Consider the following 8,658-nt stretch of genomic DNA (forward strand, 5'->3'; position numbering starts at 1 on the left):
ACTCTAAACTGGCTACCTACTGTTTTAAGTTCCGTATCAGTTACAAAATATTACTACTTACTTATAAGGCCCTTAATGGCTTAGCTCCTGCGTACCTAACTAGTCTTCTACCACGTGCTAAATCTGAAGAGACATTTGCACATCTGTTTTATGATTGCCCTATATACAAGCAATTTTGGTCCAACCTTGGTCTCTATATATTCGATTCTGTCATCGTGACTTATTCTCTTTTGTCTAAAAGACTATTTATCATGGCAAATTCTTTATTCAGAAACAAAAGTTTGCAAATAATGTTATATCTTATCAACATTTTATAAATGAATATCACTTCTTAAATCTCTTCTCTTACTTATATAAATAACAAAAAATCCCTAAGATTTATAAATATAATGAAGAAATGTTTAAAGAAAATACATGTATTTAAAAACTTTCCCTGTATATTAATGTTTGTTTGTTATTGTATCAGTAGTGGTAGTGTATGTATTATTTTTGTGTCCTTGTATTGTCATCTTTTTTTGGTTTTTTTTGTATAATCCTGTTTTGTTTTTTTGTCTTTTAATTAAATGTGCAGTATTTGTACAGCGTAATCTCTTGACAATGTTCTTACGTTGAGCATAACAAAAAAAAAAATAAAAAAAAGAAATGTATATGCTGGTATATAAATATATTCTGACATGCCGTAGTTTTTAATTTGCAAAGATGAAACGTGGTTTAATTATTTAGTGCTGGTGAAACAAAACTTTTCGTACCAATGCTATCCTCTGAAAATGTTTACTACCGTATCTGGTGTATTTGGGGCCATTCAGTACAAAAACGATCAATAATATTATTAATGTTTCATTTTATTCTTTAATTTTTATTGCTCTATGTTAATTACACTGTTCATATGAATAAACTTCTTAACATGTTATGTTGTAGTTGTATGCAGCTACCATGAAAATAATACAAAATCCCACATCGTCAAGTGAACTGAAAGCTGAATATTTACCTAACAACGCATATACATCTACGAACCGCGCACAGACACATAGTATAACTGCAGGGGTGTCCTAATAAAATAATCAGAATTAGTCAAGAGTTCAGAATCAGATTTGAATGGTGGCTGAATATAAACACATCTACAGCATTAATATTTAAAAGTTTATTATAAGTAAATATAAGTGCAATAGAGACAGTTTCAATGCAAAAATTAGCCGTGGTTCTGGAATAATTATTTTTTCCATAAGGATTTCACCAAAATAGTAATACCTCAAATATCAATCACCAGTGCAAAGGTAATGCATATATGTATATATAAAACAAAAATATACAAAAGAACTTAGGTTTACATAGAGAATCATCAAAAGTCCCTTTGCTTTGCTCTTTTCTTTTTGGTCAAAGACTGGTAACTCATGTCAACTTCAGAAGTACTGAACAGTCACTTTTTGTCCTCATCTTGATGCTACAAACATTGATCTTCATCAGTGAGCTGAACTGACTCTTTGTTTCTGATAAATGGTCTATTTAGGTGTTCTCATACATCACAAAGTATTTGTTGTATAAATTTAGTGGGAAGGCCGAATTCTACAAGAAAGTTATTTATGATTTAAATACAAATAACTTAGAAAATTAGATTCATGAAACAGTAAGCTACATCAACATTCACTTTCTGTTTTAAACATTTTGTACAAGAACTTAAGTAACAAACATAAACCAGAAGTAAAATAAAAGAATGTGCTGAAATATTAAATATACTGCAGGTTTATAAGTTGAAAATATTAGATATTAAGCCAAAGTTTAAATGCAGCTTGTAATATGCATGTTTACAATAAAGTTGAAATGTCCTTGAAGGAAAATTCAATTACAGGACATTTTAATTCTAAAATTACAAATGAACATGAATGAAGAAAGACAATATGAATGTGAGCATCACACAGTTAATATTACATGTTTCTTGTAACAGCTGTTAATATTTCCATTTCATAATATTTCCTGAGCTCTTAAGCATTAATGAGAGACATGCAAAGTATTACAATATTTCAGCTCAAAACACAATCTCATTTTCCTACTTCATATTTTTAGAAGAGCTTTTTTTTTGCCTAAGCTGTTGAGATCCTCTCAGGCCATGAGACTTTTATCAATCTGTGTCTGTAAGAAAAGAAAGATTCACAGAAGGTGAAGAGACAGAAATGAACAGTTAGAACATCTGTCATCAATCAGAGAATTACACTGTTTTAAATGTGTTTCTTATCAGGATGATTTTGTCAGTGCAGGTGAAACCAAACACAGATCTAAAGACACACTACTGTACTGCAGTATCTTACCTCATCATTAGACACTTGTTCTGGAATCTGTTTTTTTTTCTTCATGTCTGTTTTGAAAAATCATCACACACAATTGAACACCAATTTTGCAAAATGAAAAGGTTTTCCTCTCACTACAGGATCTGTAGAAGATTCTTACCATTTCTGAAGATGCTGCGGCGATAGATCATCACACGATAGTAAATCAAACCAGATAGTAAATCAAACCACCAACAACAATTCCTGCTACAGCAGCTGGAGACAGACCTGAACCTGGAACAACTAATGACAGACCACCATTAGTGTGAGAAAATCTGACAGTGAGTTTATGCCATATTCACTATATATATATCCTCTGGATATCTTTACAGGTCCAGTGTGTAGATGTCAAAAACTTATTTATCTATTAACATACAGAGATTATTTCATATTATTGATGGTTTAAAAACAAAGAGCTCTCAGATCAGAAAAAAAAAACAAGTTAGTTCATAACATCTAGTTCATTTAAAACATGATGAGATGAAACCAGCTTCCAGAAGACGTCAGATGTGCCTCTAAGTAGCTCCTCATAGCTCCAGACTAAAAACACATATTTTTATCTGTGCATTCCCTGATTGAGCACAGTTTCTTTAATTTGTGACCCTGGACAACAAAACCAGTGTCAATTTTTCAAAATTGAGATTTATACATCATCTGAAAGCTAAATAAATAAGCTTTTCATTGGTGTATGGTTTATTAGGATCGGACAATATTTGCTCAAATTACAACTATTTGACAATCTGGAAAGTGCAAAAAAATCTAAATACTAAGAAAATTGCTTTTGAAATTTATTCAAATGAATTCTTAGCAAAGCATATTACTTATCAAAAATGAAGTTTTGATATATTTACAGTATATTTCCTGATAATGTTCGGGGTTCAGACACACGTTCTCTGTTTAAATCTAGATTAAAAACACACCTCAAATAATTTTCAAATAAGCATTCAAATAATGCATCTCATCATTTTGGACTGCAGTTATATCTGATCAAATGCGCATTATTATTCTTTAGCTTGGGTTAAACTACACTAACTAAACTACAGCAGCTACACTAATTATGTCTCTATTTGTTTCTCTGTTTTGCCACTGCTTACATCCCTTGGTTTTTAGTATTTTGGTAAGTTAGATTCTGGATCCAGAACTCCTGAGAAGAGATGATGCCAGCCCCTCAGAGGGAGACATAGTTTCTCAACCCAGAGACAACATACAGAACTACCACATTTTGCTATAAGTTTGATTGCATAATTGCTGTTAATAGTGTTAATCGTCTGTTTGTTTACGTCTGTTATTGATTTTTCTGAACATTTCTGCCATATGCACATGAACTGACAGTCACCACTGATAAGCTACTACTAAATATTGTAGAAACTTAATTTTCTGTAAAGTTGCTTTGCAATGATTTGTATCGTAAAAAGCGCTATACAAATAAACGTGAATTGAATTGAATTGAAACGTCAAACTAACTTTACCACAATCGAAAACCGCAATGCGAGCACCGCACCAACTGCACAAAACGCCCCCAAAATGAGAGAAACTGCAGCCACGAGGTGACCCCCTCCCGCCTCTTCGCACGGGTCGCGGCAAGCGGCAGAACTGAGGCAGCGCCGGTGCAACAGTCCCGCAGTGGACATTACCACAAAAGCCTAAATGACAGCACACTTCAGCTTCTTAGCACGAAACATGAACTGGGATAAATCTTTCACCCTCCATTACTAGCAGCGAACTACATTAACAAGTGCTCTAATGCTAGTATTTCCTGTCACTCAGGATTTGTTCAGAGATGAAGACTGCCATCTAACGGTCAGGAAATAAACAAAGCAAAACAACTGCCATGAATATTGTATGATTTTTTTTTTTTATATCAATATTATGTTTTTGAGAATTGATACAGTATATTGAACTAAAATATTGTGATACTCACGTGTATCAATATTTTCTTACACCCCTAATACCCCAGCGACTGGTTTATTTAAGCCTCTTGTCCTTTTATGCCCCTTACATTTATTTTAATGTAAATCTTTCTTCAATTTCTTCATCTTAAATTTCCTTTTAGTGTTTTTTGGGCTTCAACCTATTTTTGATTACAATTATATATATGCATATACACTGTATATATATACTGTATAGGCATAGCATTTATTATACTACCTTGTATAATAAATGTGCTTTATAAATAACCTGGCCTTGGTTAATTAAATTTATAATATAAAATATATTGCTGACACACCTGAATGTACTTGACAGAAATATGATAACGATAACAAAAAATCATAACGATTTTCTTTTATAATTACACTGTTATATGCTTTGTGTGATTTGTAATAATTTGAACAACAAACGGCAATTACATAATTTTATCAGTTTTTGAGGCTGGTAAAACAAGAGAATAAAAATGAAACACAAGAAAACACAAAATGATATTGAAGGAATAAGTTTTTATAGCAGTTCTGATATTCGCAGCTGCAGGTAAAACTAAAAACAGGGAACAAACTCTCTGCAGCATCAAATTACTGCATTATCAGCTGCTCAATTTAAAGAAACACATCACCAGTCAGTGATCATCCAAAATGAAAATGTAATTATTTCAGGGTAAATGAAATTAAATGACTCACCACTGACAGTGATAGTAAATGTTTTTTTATTGGAAGTGATCATTTGATGTTCTTGTAGGTTTGGATTTCTTGTGCTTCATGCACTTGACTGTTTCTGTTCATAGAATTTCTACTGGTGCCTGGATTGTCTCGTCCTTGTAGAGCTCTGCTTCATAACGTCCAGATGTGTTCAGTTGTTGCATGTTTTGTGATGATCAGAGATCCAGTCTCATAGTCCACCTTCAGTCTGTTCTCTTGTTGAAATCTCCCGTCTTCACCATGCATTATAAACTTACGTCTTACGGGCCTCTCCTATATGTCCAGAGCGATGCGAGTGGTTGTTCAAAATACGTACAGCATGCATTATCATTTCTGGTTCCTTTGTAGACAACATATAGAGGTGTTAGAGTGGACAGAATCTCTCCCTTCATAACTGACATTGACTCCACTGGTGGTTTAATCACCATACAAAACACACTGCCAGCCGACACATTGAACATTATAATGAAAGATTAAAATCAGCTGATTCAAGAAATGCCAGAACTGCTGAATGATAAAACTGGACAAAATTATGATATATTTGATTAATTCTAACTCAACAACTAATTAAACACTCAATATATGTCTAACTGTTGGTTGTTTTCTTTAATTTCATTATGGTCTAGTCAGGACTCTCTTTTTTTTTTTTCCTTAGGTTTTTTTCCATTAACCTTCAGCCATTTCTGTACCAAAGTAATTTACCAGTGGCTATAATATAATTTTGCTGCTGAAAGACTCAAAATTAATTATTAACCATTTTAAGTGTGAAATGCTTTTAAGTTGTTTTAACCTACCTTTACCAAGTTCTTCCCGATACCTCATACAGAGAGAGAACCTTTCAGCAAGGTTTTGTTTACAGTTTGACAGAAATTCGTCCCATGATGATGCACGCTGAAGGCAGGTCTATCCAACATCGAAGGCCCCTAAACGACCATGCGTTAACAGTAAAGAAAAATCCAGATCAAAGTTCTTAGTTGTTAGCGGTAAATTGTTGAGTAGATAAAGAAAAATACTCAATTATGTTGCGCCAAGTTTGTCAACGCGTTCTGTCATTCAATGAGCAGCGAATCGAGTCAAAAAATGCCGAAATGCAAGGCTGTCCGTCATGAAGGTCGAACAAGTTCATTCTTTTTGTCATTGACTTCACACAAACAAGGCGCCTATTTGTTTTTCTTAACCTACACAGTACGTGACAGGGGTTTTCCTGGGCCAAAAAATTCATGAAACCCACACGCAGAACAATTTGACTCCGCGGGAAAAAAAGGTCGAGTGGGATGCGCAGCGGGACCTGGAATCGTCTCATAACACCTGTATATAATTTATAACTTTCTTACACAAATATAGCCTCCCTTTTAAATAAAATAACCTAATAACTGTAGGCCTATATTTTAATTTGGAACTCCAATTCTGTCTCTTTGGACGGCTCTCCTCATGTTTGCTTTGGAGTGTGCTGGTTAAGTGAATGACCTATGCCCGTGAGGGAAATCATATTTAACGGCTGATCTATGTGGTATAATACAGTAGACTACATCGAGCAGAGGACATCCACAAAAAAGATGCCCACCTATTATTCACAGACCTCAAATATAGCGTTTCATCTAAAATATGTATGTAGTATCCAACTTTACGATGGCCAAAAACCATTAATGTTAACCTACAGAAATGTGCGCTCACAGCAGGACAGATGGAGGCACGGCGCTCTCACTTGCTCTTAAAATACTCCGTCATTTTTGGTATTACAGATAAAAGTAATACATCTGTAGAATGCCGTAGCACGTTCATTTGTGTGCACTCAGAATAACAACGGAACATTTATTAGCTTCTGTTAAAATAATAAATGCACAACAAGATGCGGTTGCTGCCATTCTCGTTCATATGAACTTGATGCGAGAGAACTTTGAAACTCCCTGTATGAAAAATCAAATCTCTAGAGTAGCGAAAATGTCTATGCTCAAATTAAATAAATAAATAAATAAATAAATAAATAAGAAAAACGTTCTTAAGATTATTTTGCTCCTTTATTAAAATTCAGTTTTACATTTTTGACTTCATTACAGCGATCAGCCTGCGCTGTGCCGCTTCAAGTTGAACACAGCTGCATCGCTCTGATCATTCTCTGTAGATCCCACCTTCTCTCTCACACAATGATTGGTTGGTCAAATTACTTTAAGATGATTACCTTCAGCATGTATGAAAACAGGAAAACAAAGACAAAACCCGGATATTTTTGGCAATATAGAAATCCTGGCCAGAACATGTCCCCTAAAAATGGCACGTATGGTCACCCTAATTTAGATCATTCACACAGACTGTTTAATGCAAGACATGAATGCATTTAACCTGAAGTTACAAATGCTTAAATGTTTTGAGGTTTTAAAAACGAAAAATTTAAAAACTGTTATTTAAAATGACCTTCCCTCAGGATGAAGTTTATTTGCATTGTTTAGATATCTAATCCCTATTTGGACTGAGTACAATATGTTTATTCTGAGGGATTAATTCTAAATGTATATTTTAATAAATTAAATCACACAGTGAAAGCTTGAACTCTAAATGTACATCCACAACAGTCTAACCTACATCAAACAATGTGAACTCTCTGGGTGTTTTCTTTGTTTTTTGCAATATACTCCATAATGTCAAACAGCATATTGTAAAGACCGCAATTATGATATTATCGCAGACTATATATATCAAAATAATATCACCATATACTGTGTGTGTGCCTGCTTAGAAATATTTTGAGAATACATTTGTACCCAGATAAATCTGACAAAACATCCTAAAACCTTTTTTCTAACCTTGGTGAATAGAGTACATTTTAACTTTTGGTTGGTGTGCTTAGTAGGGGTGGTGGTTCACACAATCGCATGTGCATTTAAGAAAGAAATGTGTGCAAAGCAATTCTTGTGTTGGTTTTTCTATTTTGCAAGTTGTTTGAGCATTACAGCCAAACTTGTACCCCATTATAAAGACAAAGCCTTTCAAGGTAACAAAATATGAAAAGTATGGTGGATATTTAGGCCAAAGAGGTCGAAGATAAAGACCTTTGTCATTATTTTCTCTGTTATTAAAAATAAGAAGAATGGTGCACATTACAAATACACACAAAATACAAATAAACCAAAGTGTTTTATTTTCAGATACAATAGGTGTATTAAGCAGGAGCATTCAAAAAACTGAATAAACAAATCACTATATATATATATATACTGATTCCTATTAAAACAACTGTAATTTATTTTTTCTGTCAAGAGCAGTGAGTCATTTTTCTCTTGGTGTTTTGTTGTTTTACTAACATTAAAGGAATGATTCGCCCACAAATAAAAAGTGTTTCATTTTATACCATCATTTACTCACTCAAAAGTTGTTGTAAACGTGAATGAGTTTATTTCTTCTGCTGAAAATAAATGCTATTTTGAAGAAGGTGGAAAACCAAACAGTTGCTAGTTCACAGTGACTTCCATATTATTATTTGCTACAATCAAATTCAATGTGGTTTGGTTACCCACATTCTTCAAAATAGCTTCTTTTGTATTCAGCACAAGAAATAAATTAATACAGATTTAGGACAACACGTGAGTGAGGAAATAATGGTAGAAATTATATTTTAGGGTGAACTATTTTTTTTAAAGACTATTGGCAGCATGTTTAGTTCTGTCCCTTTAAGACATGCACGCATCTAATTTTTTTTTTTTTTTTTTTTT

At 33.4% G+C, this 8,658-nt stretch overlaps 1 long non-coding RNA gene across 1 annotated transcript; it reads right to left on the minus strand.

The window, feature by feature from the left end:
- Positions 1-1,126: 1,126 nt before the first annotated feature.
- On the minus strand, positions 1,127-2,480 carry LOC109109268. The gene is made up of 3 exons (XR_006159716.1): positions 2,443-2,480; positions 2,304-2,350; positions 1,127-2,127 (listed from the first exon to the last, which is right to left on the minus strand). It is a non-coding gene; the product is annotated as an uncharacterized LOC109109268 (long non-coding RNA).
- Between the last annotated feature and the right edge of the window lie 6,178 nt (positions 2,481-8,658).

The sequence above is a fragment of the Cyprinus carpio genome, unplaced genomic scaffold (genome assembly GCF_018340385.1).
Source record: "Cyprinus carpio isolate SPL01 unplaced genomic scaffold, ASM1834038v1 S000006677, whole genome shotgun sequence".
Classification (NCBI taxonomy): domain Eukaryota; kingdom Metazoa; phylum Chordata; class Actinopteri; order Cypriniformes; family Cyprinidae; genus Cyprinus; species Cyprinus carpio.